The sequence below is a fragment of the Bubalus bubalis genome, chromosome 12 (genome assembly GCF_019923935.1).
Source record: "Bubalus bubalis isolate 160015118507 breed Murrah chromosome 12, NDDB_SH_1, whole genome shotgun sequence".
Lineage (NCBI taxonomy): Eukaryota > Metazoa > Chordata > Mammalia > Artiodactyla > Bovidae > Bubalus > Bubalus bubalis.
The window spans coordinates 72,483,008-72,502,157 of record NC_059168.1 but is presented as its reverse complement, the minus strand read 5'-3'; positions in this window follow the sequence as shown (position 1 = coordinate 72,502,157).

Here is a 19,150-nt window from a genome sequence, read left to right as displayed (position 1 = left end):
TCCAGCCCAAGTTGAAGAAGTGAGCACTTTTCTCCCACATTCTTCTCCATCTCAGCTCCTTATCTTGTACAAACAACTGATCCCAGAGTAACACACACCACTTTGCAAGAACACACCAGCTTCAAGCATAGTGTAGTCTGATTCCAAATTAGGAGATGGTGGTGCTCTAAATAAAACAATGCTCAGAGGCAGACTTCTACAAATCATTCAATGTATATTACTAAAGAGTATTAACATTTTAGATTAAGAAATCTCCTTTAGGGCCCCATAAGTGTGTTCCCATTCTCACCAAGAATGATAGGTTTTTGCTTTGTATTAGCATAGCTAAAAGGGCCTACTCAACTAGGCATTTGAAAACAAAGGAACATCTTCCATAAATCAAATTTTAATCTCCATCCTAAAAGACAGGTAGTTTGCAATCCTAAAATTTCATTTTTTTCCAGTTTAAAAGCAAATCCAACTTATTATAAACTCATTATAAATTATAAAATGTAATTTTATAATTCCAGGACAAAATGTAATTTTATAATTCCAGGACAAAGGACAACAAGGAAAGAGATTGGGTGAAGACTGATTTCAAAGTTTTGTCAAGGGAGCCATATCAAGACATCCAATAAAAACATACAAATGAACAGATGTGGGAATTTCCCAGACCTGCTCCAAACAGTGAAACATTGCATAGTTATTTTAAATTTTATTTTAAAGCACAGCTAAACTCAAAAGCAAAAAAAGAAAATTTCTAGACACTAGAAATGAAACACAAACCTAAAGCCATAGAGCGTCAGAAGGGACAAACCCCAAAAAGAGTAGATGGAAGCAATAGTGAAATCACCCCAAGAGAAGCCTTAATAATGCAGGGAGCACTTACAGGACTCTTGTGGAAAATAACCCCTGTTAAAGATGAGCTCACAGACAAAAACTACAAAATTATATGTGAGGAAATCCAGTGCCAAGATGGATATTCCACTGACCCAACAAATGGGTTAATTAACACCAGAGGAACTACAGACTAAAAAAAATGATCTGAATGGTGACTTAAGAGTTTAGAGTGATAAAGAAAGGCCAAATTATAAGAGTAGGAAATTATGAAATAATGTCAAGAGGATTTGCAATTTTGGTTATAACTGTGAGTTGTATGTTTCTCTTTGCAGTTGCATTTCATTTCATGCATTTTGAAGTTTTATGAAGTGCATATACACTTAGAATTACTATGTTCTCTAGGTGAATTAATCCCTTTATCACTATGAAATAACTCCTTTTATCCTTGGAAATAGTCTTTGCTCTGAAATCTACTTTGTATGATATTAATATAGTCACTCCAGCTTTCTTTTGACTAGTATTAACAGATTTAGGTATATCTTTATCTAACCTTTGGCCACCTCATGCGAAGAGCTGACTCATTGGAAAAGACTCTGATGCTGGGAGGGATTGGGGGCAGGAGGAGAAGGGGACGACAGAGGATGAGATGGCTGGATGGCATCACTGACTCGATGGTCGTGAGTCTGAGTGAACTCCGGGAGTTGGTGATGGACAGGGAGGCCTGGCGTGCTGCGATTCATGGGGTCGCAAAGAGTAGGACACGACTGAGCGACTGATCTGATCTGATCTGATCTATCTAACCTTTCACTTTTCCAAAAAATCTTTTTATTCATTTATTTATTTTAAGGGGTTGTTCTGGGACTTTGTTGCTGCACAGGCTTTTTCTCTAGTTGTGGCGAGTGGGCCACTCTCCAGTTGTGGTGCACAGATTTCTCATTGTGGTAGCTTCTCTTACTGCAGAGCACACGGGCTCTAGGGCATGCAAGCTTCAGTGGTTACAGCACATAAGCTCAGTAGCTGAGGCTCCCAGGCTCTAGAGCACAGGCTCAGTAGTTGTGATGCATGGGCTTAGTTGCTCTGCCGCATGTGGGATCTTCCCAGACCAGAGACTGAACCGGTGTCTCCTGCATTGGCAGACATATTCTTTACCACTACCCCCAGGGAATCCCTAACTTTACACTTTGAACCTATTATGGATATAATTAAAGTGAGTTTCTTAAACAATATCCATTGGGTCATACTTTTTTTTAAACAAAATCTCATAATCTATATTTTTAAATTGGAACATTTAGACCATTTACACTTAATGTAAATGTTGTTGATATTGTTGAGTTTAAATCTACTATTTTGCTACTTGAGTTCTATGTGTCCTGTCTGTTCTTTGTTCTCAATTTCCACTTTTTTGAGCTACTTACTGTGTTTTATGATTCCATTTTATCATAGATCTACGTTATTCATAGGATATTATGTGCTATTCATTTTACCATAGGTCTACCTCCTTCTTTTTAACTCCGGTGTAATATTCCATAATGTGGATATATCATAGCTTATTTAACTATTAATAGGAATTTAAATATTTTTTCAATTTTTAAATACTACAAAAAGTTCTGTTAATTAACATTTTTATGTATGTCTCTTTGTGCTTTGAGTATCTCTGTATAATCAAGTTCAGAAGTATAATTTATACGTCAAAGGATATGTATTTTTTCATTTTGATGGAGTCTGCCAATTTGCCCTCCAAAAAATCTGTATCAATTTGTTCCACCAACAAAGACTAATTCCTTACCTCCTTGGCAACCCTAGACAGAATTTTATTTTATTATTTTTAGTCATTCTATTGGAGGATGTTGTCAGTTATTATTATTTTAAATTTCCATGTCTCTGTTTTTTTATAATATTAAACATATTGACATCTATTTATTGGACATATATACTTCTTCTGTGAATTGTGTATTGTTATCAGCAGAGTTGTGTTCCCTTGCCCCCCACCCCCTGCTCCTGCAAATTCATATGTTGAAATCCAAACCGCTAGCATCTCAGATGTGACTATATTTGGAGACAGGGCCTTCAAAGAAATAAGGTAAGATGAGGTCATTATAGGAAGAGATTAGGACACAGACTTGTGTGTGCTCAGAAGGATCATGTGAGGACACATAAAGAAGGCAGCCATCTGCAAGCAAAAGGAAGAGGTTTCAGAAGAAATCAAACTTGCCAACATCTTGATCTTGGATTTCTAGCCTCTTGAACTGCAAGAAAATAAATTTCTGCTGTTTGAGCCACCCCATATGTGATCATTTCTTATGGTAGAGCTAGCAATATACACATAATCGTGTGACTATGAATACATGTGAATATACACATATTCATATACCTTGCCCATTATTCTCTTGAGCAATGTATCTTCTTATTGCTTTATAAGAGTTCATTATATATTTATTTTATTATGTATATAAATATATACATACACACATATATGTAAAATAGCCTTTTGTCTAGAGTGACCACATAATGTATCACTCAAGCCAAGAAGACACCTTGAGACTGACAAATGCTAAAGCAGATGGGACACCATGACAGCAGGTATAAACAGAGCCAAAGTTTTTAACTGTAAAAGCCATCCTGAGAAAACTAGAGTGTTTGGCCACCATAATATGATCTGTTATATTTACTGCCAAGTATATTTCTCCAAGTATATTCATTACTTTTAAATTTTTAATAGACTTTATTTTTAGAGCAGTTTTAGGTTTGCAGAAAATTTGAGCAGAAAGGCTCCCTATTTATTAACATCTTGCATTTGTATGGTAATTTGTGACACTTTATGAACCAATATCAATACATTTAATAACTAAAATGAATAGTTTACATTAGGGTTGGCTCTCTGTGTTGCATAGTTCTGTGGGTTTTGACAAATACATAAGTCATGCATCCAACATTACAGTATCATACAGAAGAGTTTCACTGCCCTAAAAATGCTCTGCACTCCATCTATTAATCCTTCCCTTCCTCCCTCAGAACTTCTGACAATCACCGATTTTTTTTACTGTCTCTATAATTTTGCCCTTTTCAGAATATCATACAGTTGGAATCGTATAGTATGTAGCTTCTTTCAGTTAATGATATGCATTTAAGATTCTTCCACGTCTTTTCATGACTTGATAGCTTCTTTCTATTACTGGATAATATTCTATTGTAAGGATGTACCATAGTTTGTTTATCCACTCATTTATTGAAAGATATTAATATCAGGGTTTGTTTCCAGTTACTGAGTTAATGAACAAAGCTGCTCTAAAGATTTATGTGCAGGTTTTTGTGGTTTTGAACTCATTTGGGTAAATACCTAGGATTGGGATGGATGAATTGTACAATAACCTATGTTTAGCTTTGCAAGAGACCGCCAAACTGTCTTCCAAAATGACTGCCCCACCTTGCATTCCCACCAGCAATGAATGGGAGTTCCCATGTCTCCACATTCTCGCTAGCATTTGATGTTGTCAGTGTTTTGGATTTTAGTTTTAGAAGAAGTCTGAAGCTTTTTCTACCCAACCTTCTTTCCTTCTTCCTTTCCTTTCACAGATGTCACATCTAAATTATACTCTGAAGGTTTTCCCTACATTCCTGCTCCTTTTCCGCTTTATCTTTTACATGCATTGTCCCAACAAATTCCCTGGCCTTCTAACTCCATCTTGATGTCTACTTCCTAAAAGATCTAAGCAGATACAGCTCACATGAAACTTTGAGACACCTAGAGAAAAAGGCAGCACAGCCTCCGTTTTACTAGCACAGATCCTGGCAGAGATGGTGTAGTTTTAGAATAGCATCCATGGCAAAAACTTACTACTATCTGACAGCTTCCAGACTGCAGCAATGACATCTCTTCAGTGGCTCACTTCTGCACTGTGACTTTGGAAGTTATTCTGGTAAGCTCATCCTAAAGTCTTTTTCTCCAACACTCCTTACATTTCTGGCAGCTATACATAGATTCCATAAATATCTTTCTGACTTAAAATAGTAAAATGAATTCTCTTTTCAGAAAGTAAAACCAAAACCCAATATACTATCTAATTTAATTTCTTCCAAAGTGGGTGATCTATCGTCTCAAAACCATTCTTGAATACTCAGTCTTTTCCTAATGATTTAAAATGCTCTTTTCTCATACACTAGATTTCCATGCATCTATTTCTTTACTCTCTTCCATTGATTGGATTATCTGTTCATATATCAGTATCACTCTGAATTGACCATTTTATCAACGTCAGTCACTCAGTCGTGTCTGACTCTTTGTAACCCCATGGACTGTAGTCCACCAAGCTCTTCTGTCCATGGAATTTCCCAGGCAAGAATACTGGAGTCGGTTGCCATTTCCTTCTCCAGGGGTCTTCCTGACCCAGGGATCAAATCCGGGCCTCACTTTATAACAAATGTTTATATGTGGAAGAGCTTTTTCCTTCTTGTTCTTACTGTGTCAAAATTCACCAGGCTATTCTTATTCATTTTTCCTTCTAGTTGACTTTTAGAACTTGCTTGTAAATTTCCATTTTTAAAACCTTAAGTTTTTATTGGGATTTCCCTGAATTTATAGATTAATTTGGAAAGAATTTATGTCTCTACAATATTGGATCTTCACCAGGATTCATTTGTATTGGGGACTAGCTAAATGGCTTGGGAGTGGGCCTAAAACTTGAAGGCTCAGGCTGTACCAGATAATTAACTGTGTAGCTCATAGGTATCTTAGAAAGAGCAAGAAAAGTATTTTAGAATGGTGGGAAAGCAAGACAGGCCACCTGGAGTTAAGGAGTGGTTTGACGATGATATATTAAAGGATAAATAACTATCTCATATGTAAAGGGAAGTACTTTAGGCCATATACTTGACTGAGGGAGGGACTCTGGAGACATTAAATTCTTCCATGTGCTGATATAAAGGCCTTCAAATCCTGGATGGCATCAAGATGGGACCACAGGGGAAACAACACTGAGGATTCCGGAGAACTTGAAGCCAGGGGACAATGGAGGAAAGGTCCTGTTTCTGGTTTCTTGGAGACCAGGATAATGGATAGTTCTTCCATATCAGGCAGATAACATGGAAGAACAAGGTGGGCCTGGTAAGGGAAGACAGTCTTCTCGGAGAGTCAGGAAAAGAAGAACAGCCTTGGAAGAGACTGGATATGGGCTGGATCAAGGTTTATAGAGTTGAGACATCCCTGTGCAAGATTCATCTGCAGTGGTGACCACAGATGAGTCCTGTGTCCAATTGGCAAGAGTAGAAACTCCTATTCTTCTTGATTTCAATGGCTTGCATGTGTATTATTATTGCTGAGTTACTGAAAGCAGAGAAAGAGGATTCATGGGTGTTATATCTCCTTCTCAGAACCAGAGTTTCAAGCCCTGGCTGATGGGAGAGAAAGTGTCAGAGAAGGCAAAGTGTTAATCTGACACCTGCTCAGAGCTCTTCTACTGGAATGTTCTCCAGAAGTCTTCCAGACTGAGCCACAGGCTTCTGGAGCAATTTGGGTCTCTGCAGCTGATGCTGAGCTCCAAAACGGACCTTTCCTCTTCTACCGTTTTATTAAAAAAAAAAATCACATCTGGATAATCCTTCAGAGTTTATATTCATTATCTCATTTGGCCTCCTAAAGATACGATAATTTAGATGTAGTTATAACTACTGATTGGCAAACTCAGCCTTAGAGAGATTATTTGACTCACCAGAGGGCACAAAACTACTAAGTGACAGAGCCATTTACTTATTCAGCAAATATTTTCTGAGGCCCTACTGTATGTCCAACATTCTGGAGACCCAGAACTGAAAAAAACCTTTCCGAGTTGTCAGGGAGGTCCCAGCCTAGTGGGCAGACAGGCTTGTGAACAGGCAAATTTCCCTGATGCTGGGAAAGATTGAGGGTAAGAGTAGAAGGGGGCGACAGAGGTTGAGACGGTTGGGTGGCATCACTGACTCAGTGGCTATGAGTTTGAGCAAACTCCAGGAGATAGTGAAGGACAGGGAGGCCTGGCGTGCTGCAGTCCATGGGGTCACAAAGAGTCTGGCACTACTTAGCGACTGAACAATTGCCTCACTGGTGGTCATGACCATTACAGAGGTTACACAGAAGCAAGCCCCCAAGAAGTCCTGCGAGAGTCTTCACAGACATAGAGGCAGCATTTGAGCTGAGACTTGAAGAATGACTAAGAATTTTCCAGGGAGAACAGTGGAGAGGTTGTGTTTTAGGAAGGAACAGCAGGGGCAGAGATGCCCAGCATGAGAGGACGGGGAAGGCACAGGGAAAGCGCAGGTTGCTGTGGATCACAGAATCACACGGCAGCAAGGGGCGGTGGAGCGGGTCTAGAGACAGGGCATTCATTCCATGGCTAACGTGTGCACCAGACACTACCCCAGCAAAGCACATACTAACCCACGGCATCGTCCCCTGGTCTAGAATGCGACCCCTCCCGGCAGAGTTCACACTCTGAGCCCCGTGGGATCAGGCTGAGGCTACCCCTGTCGGACTTTGTTTGTGTCCTCCCTTCCCCACCCCCACGCACTCTGAGACCACACTTTTGACAAATTCTCTTTTCCTGGGGATTGCACCTAGGGAGCCACCCCAAACACCTGTTTTATTATTTTCAATCACTTATAAGAACCTGACACCATGCTATGTATTTTTCACAGTCCATCCCCTTCCACTAGAATATAGGCTCCACGAGGGCAGGGACCTGACCCATCTGATTCCCTGTGGTTTCTCATGCCTGGAAGGGTGCCTGGCACATAGTAGGTACCCAGAATATCCCTTGCTGAATAAATGATCTCAGTGAATTCTCACAATTACCCTGTGAGGTAAAAATTATCATCCTGTTTTACAAATGAGGAGACTTGCCTAAGTGACACAGTTCACAACATAGCCAAGGATTCTGAACTCTGCCTGTGCGACTCCAGACCAAAGCTTACACTGTAAATCCAAGCTCGTGTTTACAATCTCCAGGACATTCCAGGCTATTTCCTACCTCTTCAGTGCTACTGAAGCTGCTTTTTTTTTTTTTTTTTTTGCAAAGAAATGTCCTTTCTCACCCCTCCACACCCCTCCTCCACAAACACAATTGATCTACGCAGTGCCCCTTGAGCCGCTTTGGCCTCTGGACAGCTTCCATCAGGTGGCTCGTTCTCATGTTTGTTTCTGCTTTTTCTTCTGTGCAGTTCTTTAGGGTAAGACCTTGCCACATTCATCTCTGCTTCCCTAGCACCAAGTGGGGTCCTTACAGAAGGCTAGCAATCAGTGAATATTTGTTAAATGAAAAGAAGGTAAGGGAGGGAGGGAAGGAGGAAGCAAGAGGGAGGGAGGAAGGGAGAGATGGAAAGAGGAAGGAGGATATGACCAGGGCAGTGAGGATTACAGAGCCAGGTCCAGCCCTGGTCCATTAAATGCCAGCACTGTGCTGCACACAGAGGCCAGAGGTCTGCCTGCCTCTGGGAGTCTCTGGTTCTTCACTGTTTGCTGATTGGCAAAATGTCAGTGACAGTCCTTCAGCATGCATGGGACAGTTTCACATAACTTGATGTTAAAGGCAGAACAAATCACATTATTTGTACATGCCCTCTCCCCAGAATGGATACATGGTCGTCTCCCTAACAGCCATCCCATCCCCTTCATACTGGGCATCAGCCGTGCTGTCTGGCTAGGACAATTCCACCCAGGCTCAGGGGTCTACAGGCAGTTGGGTCCAGTGGAGAGAGATGTAGATGGGGAATCCAGAGATCTGGGAGCCCCATTCCATCTGGGCCAAAATTGGCAAAGTGACCCTGGGAGGGTCCTTCCCTTCTCTGGGCCTCTGTTTCCTTGTCTGTAACATGAGGGACCTGAACTGTCCACAGATGATCTCTAACTTTCCTTCTGGCTCTAGAATCCCAGTATTTCTAAGACTCTAAATTGCCCAATGCAGTAAGGCAGCCAAGGGTAGTGGCCAGGGCCCAGGATGAGGAGCATAGACATCTGGGTTCAGAACCAGACTCACCTCTTAGGATCTCTGTGCTCAGTCCCTAAGGGCCTCAGTGTCTTCAGCAATATGATGAAAGAAAATTCCTCTTGCCCAAATTACTCTCCTGAGTGAATAAAGGGATCAAACATGATAAGGATGAAGAAAAGATAAGACATTTACTGTTGCTGATCATTTGTATTGGCTCCAATCCAGACATGGTAAGAACTTGACAGACTTTATCTGATTCACTCTTCAGTCCTATAGGGTAAGAATTGTCCCCAGGGATAATCTGGGACATGCTAACCACCAGCCCTCTGGGGAGCAAAGCCCTGACTTGCAGGTTTGCTCATTTCTTTGGTGTAAATTGGGCTTCCCTGATGACTCAGATGGTGAAGAAGCTGCTGGTAATACAGGGGACGTGGGTTTGATCCCTGGGTCGGAAAGATACCCTGGAGAAGGGAATGGCTACCCACTCCAGTATTCTTGCCTGGAGGATTCCCTGGAGAGAGGAGCCTGGTGGGCTACAGTCCATGGGATTGCAAGGAGTTAGACACGACTGAGCAACTGATTTTTTGGTGTAAATATTCTGCTGTGGCCTATTTCAAGCTAACCAGCTTCATATGACTGAATGAGAAATTGAAAAATACACACAGTTGGCTTTTGAGAGGGAGAATGAGCCAGCTCCAGTGCATCTCTGATTACTTCTGCTTTATTTATGAGAAAACTGAGCTTTGGCAGCATGGCCCCGTTCACACAGTCAGTACTAGTGGGGGCGGGATGGGAACCTAGACCTGATTGTTCAACACTCAGGTCCCTTCCCCCACGCAACACCCGCCTTCTGTGGGCTAGGGGGCAGCATCTGTGCTCATGGAGAGACTGGACTTAGAAGATGTCCGTTTGGAAACTGGCTTGACCACTTTCTAGCTGTGAGACCTGGCAGCCCTCAGCTTCTTTTAACCTAAGGCCTCAGTTCCTCATCTGTTAAATGGAAGAAAACCCACAGTGCACAAGTTTTCTTGGTGGCTCAAATCAACACTTTTATGCTTTGTGACAAATAACTCAGTCTCAAAGCAAAAGTGACCAGCCCCCCGCAGGGGGGCTGATGGGGAGTTGCTGCTGGTCCAGGGGGCCTACCTGCTCTGAGGACACTGCTTCCTGAAGACTTTGGGGCACTCATCCTCCTTTTGTAGCCAGAGGGTCTATAGCCAAAGGCAGGTGGAATCACCCTCCACCCTAGGCGGATGCCCGCTTAACTTCTAACAGGCTCGGCTCCCTCAACCTCCTAACTCCTAACATTCCAGCGCCAGCCCCTCCCTCCTGCCACTCCTGGGAGCTCAAGCCGAGCAGAAACCAGAACCCTGTTCGGAGCTGCTGGAATCCCACGCCTCATAAATCAGGATGCACCCTGAGCTGTGGGACCAAAGGAGTGCTCTGGAAAAGTGAGTGAATCCTCTGGTGATCATTTCCAAACACCATCCCACACCCCACTGAGGACTGACCCCTCCCCAGGGTTAAGCTGCCTTCCAAACCACCCCCACTACAGATATTTGGGCTCACACCTCCCTCTCTTAATATCCAAGCAGCACAGGATGGAAAGAGCCCTGAGGCAGGGTTCAGACTCCTGGAAACCATGCCCTGCTCTGTGGCGTGACTCAGAAGGGAAGTCAGCTGAGCTCTCAGAACCTGCCCTCACCTGGCCTGGCTGACCTGGAAAGAGGGAGCAGAAGGTCTGTGATCACCTTTGTAAGAGGCAGACGTTGTCTCTCTGTGCAGACCCAGTCTGTGCCCAAATCATGTGCATTTACACACACACACACGCATACACACACATATATGTGCACGCACTCCCGACTATCTCCATCGTGGAGCATCCTTGGACTTCAGAGATGCACATTGTGACATTGACTCTGGTCTCCCAAGAGGCAAGAAAGAGATTTCCAGGTGACCTAAATCCCTGGGTGCATACCTGCTAAGTCACTTCAGTCATGTCCGATTCTGCGACCCTATACACTGTAGCTCACCAGGCTCCTCTGTCCATGGGATTCTCCAGGCAAGAATACTGGAGTGGGTTGCCATGCCCTTCTCTAGGAGATCTTCCCAACCCAGAGATCAAACCTAGGTCTCCTGCATCTTCTGCATTGCAGGTGGATTCTTCACACACTGAGACACCTGGGAAGGCTGATCCAAATCCCTCAGTTAGTTCAGTTGCTCAGTCATGTTCAACTCTTTGCGACCCTGTGGACTGCAGCATGCCAGGCTTCCCTGTCCATCACCAACTCCCGGAGTTTACTCAAACTCGTGTCCATTAAGTCGGTGATGCCATCCAACCATCTCATCCTCTGTCGTCCCCTTTTCCTCCTGCCTTCAATCTTTCCCAGTATCAAGGTCTTTTCCAATGAGTCAGCTCTTTGCATCAGGCGGGCAAAGTATTAGAACTTCAGCTTCAGCATCAGTCCTTCCAGTGAATATTCAGGACTGATTTCCTTTAGGATGGACTGGTTGGATCTCCTTGCAGTCCAAGAGACTCTCAAGAATCTTCTCCAACACCACGGTTCAAAAGCATCAATTCTTCGGTGCTCAGCTTTCTTTATAGTCCAATTCTCATATCCATACATGACTACTGGGAAAATCATAGCTTTGACTAGATGGACATTTGCTGGCAGAGTAATGTCTCTGCTTTTCAATATGCTGTCTAGGTTGGTCATAGCTTTTCTTTCAAGGAGCAAGCAAGGATTTTCTTCCAAATCCCTGGGAGCCCCTATAAAGAATCAGAAGGAAAAAACACAAGCTGGAAACTGTGAGGAAACAAAACACAAGAGAAGGGATTTCCTGAGTGGAAGGGGTCCTGAAACTGACCTAGGGTTGGGAGGTGGGGGTGGTATGTGCAGACAGCTTCCCTGGAGTGAGTCCCTGGCAGCCCCTTCAGCTGGGACCTCAGGGAAGGCAGGTATGACCTGGAGCTGAGGGGCTGACTTGGGATCTGATAAAGAGACCACTCCTTCTGAGTGACCAGGGGGCTCAGAGAAAGAACTCTGGCCTTAGACAGAAGGATGGAGGAAAGGAAGGGAGGGATGGCCCAGGACGAGGACCGGAAGCCCTCTCCAGTGAGCTGGTACAATCAGCCAGGCAGAGGGAGCTGTCGTCTGGGCCAGGGTTGTCCTTGCCCCAGCTTGTCTGCAGTGTCATTCCAGCACTTTCCTTTAAGTGCCTAAGGGATGGTCTGGGCCGAGACAGGTTGGGCATGTGCAGAGTTCAGAAGCAGTGGTGTCTTTGGGTGGAAATTTGTCACATTTTCTTGGCATCCAGGGGAGAGGTAAAAGGCACTGAGAGGGATTCTCTCTGTAGGAATCTGAGTTAAGAAGAGGTAATTCAAGGGGATGGGACGGTGGGATCCAGTAGGCCAAGCAGCACTGATCAAGGGACCTCCCAATGGCATGACCCTACTGAATTGACCATTATTCCAGTCCAGGACTTGTCAGGCTCTTAGAACTGATCCAAACCATGGGCCCAACTTGCCAATCAAACTCCCAAGAGTCAGGACCTGCAGGTCAGCCTTGGCCAATGTGTTCAGCTGGCCTGGACCCCTAGACACGTGAGGCTGGGTATGTGGTGTGTGTGTGAGGTCAGAGGGCCACTCCATCCTGGCCATGATGCTGCCCAGAGAACTTCCCAGGCCACACTAGAGCATGAGGCCTTGTCCCTGGAGTGTCTCCAGATTCAGGGACTCTCCCCCAAATGGTGTTGGACCAACATCATCCCCATGCCTCGGGGCTCCTCTTAGCCTCTCCTTGGTCTACCATCCCCACCCCTCTGCCCCCAGTTTGTGAGTAGGGTGGGTCCATTTCATGACACTCGCCCGAGCCTGCCTCCCAGGGATCACCCTTAAGCCTCGGTGGGCGCTCAGAGTGCTGGCAAAGTGAGAGGTCCCATAGCCCCAGACCATGGCCTGGCCAACTTCCTTGGATGGTGATCTTAAGGGTGGAGGCAGCTTCCGAGAGCTGCCCCCGGGTCCTGCCCTTGATAGGGGACTTGGCCTCTCCCAAAGCAGATGTGGGATCTCCGAGAGAAGGTAGGCCTCTGCCAGGGCTGTTGGAGACCCTGCAGACTGCCCTGTCCAGCCCCACACACGCAGACAAGGGCTCTGAGGCTTAGACTGGGTCACAGAGACGGGCTCACAGCAGACTGTGGCCAAACCCAGGCCTCCCGCTGCTCGTTCTTCCTATTACAGCTCCCACGGCCGCTCCCCAGCCCCTGCTCAGATATGAAGACACAAGAAGCTTTCCTGGGCCTGGGTGAGGACCCCCACCCCTCCCCACTCCCCAGGATGAGCGTTGGTGGGGGGCAGGGTGAACTCCGACCAGGGCAGGAAAACTGCTGTCTAAACATGCCGCCCTGGGGCCTGTGCGTCTGGCTCGCTGGCTGTCACCCGGGCCAGGTGGGCCTCTGACACACAGCAGGAATTTTCCATTCGCGCATCCTCTGGCTGGTTGGGATCCAAGGCATTTTCAAGTCTTTGTTTTTCATTCCCGTTGTCTCCCCTGCCCCACGAAGATGCATCCTGGGGTCCAGAACCTGAGCCCCTAAACCCTCAGGAAGGCTTCAGTGAGACTCACCCAGGAGCCACCTGTTAGGGCCTAGAATCCAGAATGATCAAATGTAGGAGCAGATAAAGTGCTATTTAAAAATCTACATGGATGATGAAATTAAGGCTCCAAAAGAAGGGTGACCTGGCCAAGATCATTCTACCATTAAGCCGTAACCAAGATCAAACACAGATTTGTCTAACGCTGACACTCTTATACTTCCAAAGCCCCAGGTTTCCAAGGTTAAGAACCGAGGTCAGTGAGAGATACTCTAAGCCACGTGAATGAGCTCCAAATGTGAAGCTGCACACAGGAGCGGAGCCATCCACATGCAGAAACTGTGGATCACAGAAGTCTCCAGAACGGACACCTGAATTGCCAAGGACACATGCTTCCCTTCAGTCCTTTCCCAGCCTGGCAGCAGCAGCTCCAAAATCTCTTCCCCAAAGGTAAGGCCAGTGAGTGGTGGCCTCTCTCTGCAAGGGCCTATGAAGCCCATCCTGCAACATGGTGGTGGGGTATTTCCTGGGTTGGGGCAGACTTGGCCGTGTATCCAGGGCATTCTGTGGGCCTTGACCTAGCGGACATGTGGGGATACAGTGGACGTGCAGGGAGGCTGGGCCAGCATGTTGGAGACCAGCCATGTTTGAGCCTGAATCTGGAGAGCCCTTTGTTGAACAGTGCAGGGGTTCCAGGGGGCTGCCACAGGTGGAGGTGTGTCCCTAGGGCAGTGTGCCTGGGGGTCAGAGCAGTATTGTGTCTGCAGGGCATGTTCACATCCAAGAGGAAAAGACTGACTCTGTGGTGAATGGCATTCTGCAGGCTCCTCGCTGGACCCTGGGATGTGTCCGAGAGTCACAACTAACTCCCCAGAAAGTGGGTCCTCACGAAGCTGGACCTCAACCAGGAGTGGCCACAAGCAATCCTCCAACCTCCATGAAACACGTAGAATGAGGCCCCCAGTTATCAACTCAGCATTTCCCAAAGAAGTAAGTTCTATGAGACAGAATCAAAGGGAGTTAGAAAAAAAAAGTTTCCATAGTCAAATAAGTTTGGGAAATCAGGTTAAATCAATCCTGCTTCTTCAAACATATTACAAGTTTCCTGCACATCTAGAGCAGTTGCTCTCAGCCGGGGGCAAATTCATTCCCCAGGGGACCTATGACAATGTGTTTAGATGCTTTTAGCTGTCACCACTGGAGGGATGCTACTGGCATCTAGTGGGTAGAGGCCTGGATGCTGCGCAACATCCTGCGATGCCCAGGAAAGCCCACCACAAGGAAGTGCCCAGTCCAAATGTCAATGGTATTAAGAATGGCAGACCCTGCAGAGCACAGCACACTCCTGAGGTAGGTGGCCAGGGCCCACAGTGTAGAGAACAGTGGTCATTTTGGACCAATCAGCATCTGCCCTCCCTTCCTATGTTCGAGGATTCCCCCTGTGTGCTCAAGCAGAGGCTGCCTCCCAGTACAGAAGCAGAAAGTGAAATATGGAACTCACAGCGTCCCAGCCCCTTGAGCTACGGCGCAGGCACGTGACCTCACTCCAGCCCTAGACAGTGATGCCAGGAAGCAGGGACTGTGCAGATGCCACTCTGATGGGGGTGGTGGCAGCAGTTACAATCTGTTCCCAGAGGCTACGCTGGTGGCAGTTCTAGAAGCAGCTTCCGGTGTTGGCAGAGCCGGTGGCACAAGCTGCCGTATAAAGCACAAGCTTGGCATCAGCAACCATGGGGTCTTCCTGGGGCCAGTGCTACGATATGACTTTGGGCATTGTTCCTGGCCGCTCTGCCTCCGACCTTGGTTTTCTGACCCCACAGGAGATTCTGTGAGCTACCCAAGATTCTTAGAAGAAATCCCATTTAAGCTTAAATGAGCAGAGTTAGCATCTGAAGCTTGCAAACAAGAACTAACTCTGAATGATGCTCAGAATTTCCTAAATGTGTTGGAGCACAGGATTTTTCTTTTGCAAAACATCTCAAGGCACCATTGTTCATGAGCATCCTTTGAGGAACACTGGCCAAAAGGACTGTCTAATAGGGATTCACATAACCTCTGCTCCAGCCAGAACCAGACCACTTCAGTGGCCCAGCCCTACCCAAGGCCCTTGAGGACACTCAGCGCCTCTCTCCCGGTCCTCGCTGAGTCAGGGCTAGCCCACATCTATCGTCCTCCCCCGTGACAGCAAGAGTTGAGAATAACCACAGCTGGCTGCAGCCTCAAGAATCAGAACACAACCAAGGTTTGGAAATGATTGGGCTTGCCGGAAGGTGGAAGGAACTGAAATGTGGATACGAAAACTTGCTTGGTTGGGCTGTTGGTGTAGGCAGGTCGGAAGTATGTTTAAAAAGAAATTGAGGTTTTGAGAATCTGTGGCATCAGTAGGGAAAAGAGAAAACCTTTAGTGGAGGTCAGAGTTAGAGAAGAGAAGAGTGAAACTATTTTAGGAAATGTTCTGCCTGGACCTCATGGAAGGTTCTAAGCCGAGTTTAAAGAGAGTGATTTTAGACTCAGTTAGAACTCATTCATTAACTGTGGAGCCCAGACATTGAGCAGGTGCTGGGGAGACAGTGTTGAATCAAACAGACACATTGGCCTGTCCCTGCCCTCCTGGCATTTATGGTCCAGTGAGGAAGGTAGACATCTGATGCTTTAGGTACAACTGGTCTTTTCATTATGATGATGTTTTGTCATTGGAAGGAAAGGGGAACAGAGGACCACAGCAGAAGGGATGTAACCTCCCTGGGGTCAAGGAGGACTTCCTGGAGACAGGACCATCAGAAGAGCGGGTATGTGCATCAGGTGGACACAGGGGTCAACCTGGGCGGAGACAGAGTTCACGTGGAGCCAAGGAGGAAGCAGCATGACAGGATGGGATATGAAAGAGGCTCCCAAAGCCCAGAGCGGCAGGACTGCCAGGCCAGCCTGGAGAAGTTAGGAGTGCGGATCCACAAGAGCCCCCTGCAGGCCACGCCGAGGAGCCAGTTCTTCATCATAAAAGCAATGGGAGCCATTCACTAGTTCATCCTGGAGCCACGTGACACATGCCGAGGGGAACCTGAAATTAGAAAAAAATGTGGCTTCTCCAGCGGATGAGGCTGATGAAAGGAACCAGGCCTCAGATGGGTGTGAGCACCCAGGTAAACTAAAAAAAGGAAGTGGAAGGGGAAAGAATCGACTTGGAGAAGCACCAACCATGTTCTCCGATCACGTGCTGGGTGTTTTACAGGTGACTTTGCATTTATAGCAGAGCTGAAGTAACCATAAAAGCTGCTCTGGCCCCACACAGAAACAAAGTGCATGCTTCCCCTCCCCCGCTCTGCCTGTGCTTGCTGTTCAGGCCTGAAAGCTATCAGAGAAATCCTGGGAGAAACATGCAGGGCCCTTGAGAAGCCGAGGGCAGGGAGGGGTGAGGGTGGAGGGGGCAACCTACACTGCCAGGCGGAGCCAGAGAGTGAGCTGGTAAGGAATCTGAGAAACCTGGCTGGTCCAAGCATCCCTTTTACAGATGAGAATCTGAGGTTCAGCAGCAGAGCTGGAAATAAAGCCCAATATCTGCGACTCCTTGTCCAGGGCTCTCTGCTATTCCAGGTGTGTGTGTGCGTGTGTGCATGTGCACACACAGACACCTGGGTGCGCACGGGGCTGAGATGAGGTCATCTGTCTCTCCATCCATCCATAATCCAGGCTGGCCATGATGCCGGCATGAATCAACATGTTTACAGAAATGAAAAAACCGCTTAGGAGAGAAATTAATCTCTATATGGAGGGGGGTGTCCAATTTCAAAAGGTTAATATCTTGATTTTTTTTAATCCCCTTTCTGTTTTCTCAAAGAGGATTTGGTGTTCTCAGACCCAGCTGGGAGCTTAAGAAAACAGAACAGTGTTTCTCTGCCTGTTGCCTTTCTCTGCAGCTCTCGCCAGACCTGAGGACAAGAAAGCTCGGAGCCTGACCTTGGCTCAGGCCAGCCCTGTGCCGTGTTTCCTTCTCCATACAGGGGTGTCAGGCTTCCCTTTCTGCAGCCCTCTCCCAATCTTTTGGAGATTGGTCCAGCCTGGGAGTGAAAGGGCTCAGACACAGGAGATAAGAAGTGGGACTTACTGTTGAAGGAGTTCAGGAGAACTGACCTGGCAGCTGAGGACAATCACAGGCCCTGGGGGAGACTTTACAGGTGTGTGCAGAGAGAGAAGGAAGATGTACAGATACTACTGTGTTGTGGGGGGCCACCCAGGAGTCCCACTTCCCCCACTTACCATCTAGGTGGATCTTGGAGCTCTCCTGCCTCCTTGAAAAAATGGAGATGACAATGGGACCACACATGCTCTGGATATGCTCTTCAAACTGAGTTTGGGGGCAAACAGGAGAGCATATGTCTGGGTTCACCATTGATGGGTGGACAGAGGCCTTGGTGTGGCCATTCGTACGGCCCAGTGAAGTCCCTGGAGGTCAGTCACCTCTTGGAATCCCAGTCCATCAGACCCTGAAGTTCCCTGGCCCCAGACTTGCAGGAGAGAACACCCTTCTGTGGAAGACTGGGCCCCACAGGGTAGCAGGTGAGCTGGAGCCCCACCCAAGGCGAATTAGGTTCTCAACTAGACTAGAGTGAAAAAGTAGAAACCCACTCAGGCATGCTGACCTCAGAACCTATGCTCTTGGACTTCCCTGGTGGCCCAGTAGTTAAGAATCTGCCTGGTACTGCAGGAGACACTTGTTCGATCCCTAGTCTGGGAGGATCCCACATGCTTCATGGCAACTGAGCCCATGCACCACAACTACTGAACCTGTGCTCTCGAGCCCCTGCTCCACAACAAGAGAAGCCACTGCAACAAGAAGCCCTCACAACTAGAGAGCAGCCCCACTGGCCGCAACTAGAGAAAGCCTGCATGCAGCAACGAAGACCCAGCACAGCCAAAACTAAATAAAAATTATTTAACGACAACAACCAAAAGAACCTATGGTCTCTCCTCTTCCTCATAGCTGCCTCCTTAGATCCACTCCATTCAAAGAGGGTAGAGTTCTCTGGCCAGGAGGTTTGTCCTGACTCAATTCATCAAGCCTTTATTAATAGACTGGAGGGTTTGCTTGGCAAGGTATTAGGGTCCACATAGCCTACGGGGTGACTCCCTTCTGGCCTTGGGCTGGGGCTCAGTCCCTCCCCCAAGACTGTGTCAGGCCATCATCAGACACTCCTGGGCCTCTGGCAGCCGTTTTCTCATTTGTCCTTTTGGATCCAGCAAATTACAGCTCATTCCTTTGGCCACATTGTTCCTTAACGACATCACTTTTTCCATCTCCCCGACGTCTTGGTGCCCTTCCGCCTAAGCGCTGCCTCCTCGCTGATCTGCAGCTCCCTGACATGCTGTGGTTTCCATGGATCACCGGACGATGCCATCTCTGTGTCACCTGACATCCACACAGCACAGAGCCCAGGAACCCACCTGTGCCTGTGCACGGTGACCCTGTACCAGGACCAACCTCCACCCAGGGGGTGGGATGGTCCCTTCCCCTTCAGATTGTTCCATGCGCTGGAGACATGGCTGTTCTCCTGGACACCTAGATCAAAGCCTCAAAGGCATCCTTCAATATGTGCATAGCTGTAGAGACCCTTCTGAGCCCCTGCCTGGACTGGGTGCTGGGGCACCATGCTAAGGTTGGGCCATGGACAACTTTGCCTCCTCTTTCCTCTCCACCTGGGATCGGTCACCAAGTCCAGCTCGTTCATGGCCGTTTTTTTCTCCCAGCTCCTTGGCAAGCTGGTGCCACTTGGCTTCATCCACAGCT